The sequence below is a fragment of the Piliocolobus tephrosceles genome, chromosome 1 (assembly GCF_002776525.5).
Source record: "Piliocolobus tephrosceles isolate RC106 chromosome 1, ASM277652v3, whole genome shotgun sequence".
Classification (NCBI taxonomy): Eukaryota; Metazoa; Chordata; class Mammalia; order Primates; family Cercopithecidae; genus Piliocolobus; species Piliocolobus tephrosceles.
The window spans coordinates 157,020,605-157,022,350 of record NC_045434.1 but is presented as its reverse complement, the minus strand read 5'-3'; positions in this window follow the sequence as shown (position 1 = coordinate 157,022,350).

Here is a 1,746-nt window from a genome sequence, read left to right as displayed (position 1 = left end):
ACACAGAGTAGGCCTTCAATAAATATGGTTAAAAGAATAGTGACGGATTGGTCATCTTGGTAACAATAATTTCAATGGAATGGTTAGGACAGAAGTCGTATGCACAAGGCAAAGGCATGAACAACAAATAAGGGAGAGGAGATGCAGAGTGAACAAAATTCTTTCTGGAATGGAAGGAGAAAGAGCTAGAGAAGACAAGAGAGCTCAAGACGTGAGAGAATCAAGCTGGCATGTATATCAGAACGGGAAAGCAGTAGAGAGGAAAAAGTGGAAGAAACATAAGAGGACATAATTGAGAGGCGAGGATTCCAAGTGTGGTGGACCCATTCTTGTCTTCCACCAGGGACTTCTCTTCCAGCAAGAAGAGAAAGAATGGCATAAGAGGGACTGTGATGTAGGTAAGTTTGGGAGACGTGGGTAGTTCAGTAGTTTCCTATTTAAGTGGCTACCGCTTACTGAGTACTCATTACATGCCAGTCACTATGTCACCATCGTATTTAATCCAAACTACAGCTATGCAAGACTACCATTTGACCTTCAAGAAAACTGGGCTGGCCGGGCACGGTGGCTCACTCCTGTAATCCCAGCACTTTGGGATGCCAAGGCGGGAGGATCACCTGAGGCCAGGAGTTCGAGACCAGCATGGCCAACATAGTAAAACCTCGTCTCTACTAAAAATACAAAAATTAGCTGGGCATGGTGGCGGGCACATGTAATCCCAGCTACTCAGGAGCCTGAGGCAGAAGAATCACTTGAACCCAGGAGGCAGAGTTTGCAGTGATCCGAGATTGCACCACTGTACTCCAGCCTGGGCAACAGAGGAGGACTCCTTCTCAAAACAAACAAACAAAAAAACCTGGGCTGAGAAGACAATTAAACAATTCATGCAGTCAACAAGTAGGTTGCAGAGGTGAAGCTCAAACTGCAGTCTTCTGATTCGGAAGTTACGTATTTCCCTGTGCCTAGTTGGTTACCACCACTCTTGAGTTCTGTTCTTTATTATCTTCTTACCTGGTTGGTAGGATGTCTGCCACAGTCCTGAGGTATTTTGCCTGATCCTATCTTGTCTCAGTCCTTTTTTTTCAGTCCTTGGGGACACTATTTTGATGACCAGACCCAGTTTCTTCTATCTGAATGTCCATTTATATCATTCCACAAGGCTTGGTCATCCCTGCTGGATGGCTCTAGTCCCAGCTCCCGATTCCTTACTCTAAGTAACTAGGTTAGTAGAAAATTAAAAGTCATGATAACTAGACGTTATAATGTATCTGCTTTATGCACTAAACATCTATTATTTTTCTTTTTATCTATTTTTGGGGGGTGGTCTGGACGGAGTCTCGCTGTCGCCCAGGCTGGAGTGTAATGGTGCGATCTTGGCTCACTGCAACCTCTGCCTGCCTGGGTTCAAGCGATTCTCCTGCCTCAGTCTCCTGAGTAGCTGGGATTACAGGCATCTGCCACCATACCTGGCTAATTTTTGTATTTTTAATAGAGATAGGGTTTCACCATGTGGTCCAGGCTGGTCTCGAACTCTTGACCTCATGATCTGCCCAAGTGCTGGGATTACAGACGTGAGCCACCGTACCTGGCCAACACCTATTATTTCTAATCCTGACAACTCCAGATAAGATATAAAGAGACAATGGCCTTCAAACTGAGATATGTGTACACCCTCCTCTGAGTCAGGGAGACTTCCAAGAGGGATACAGGTATGGATAATACTATGGTCTGAATGTTCATGCCCCC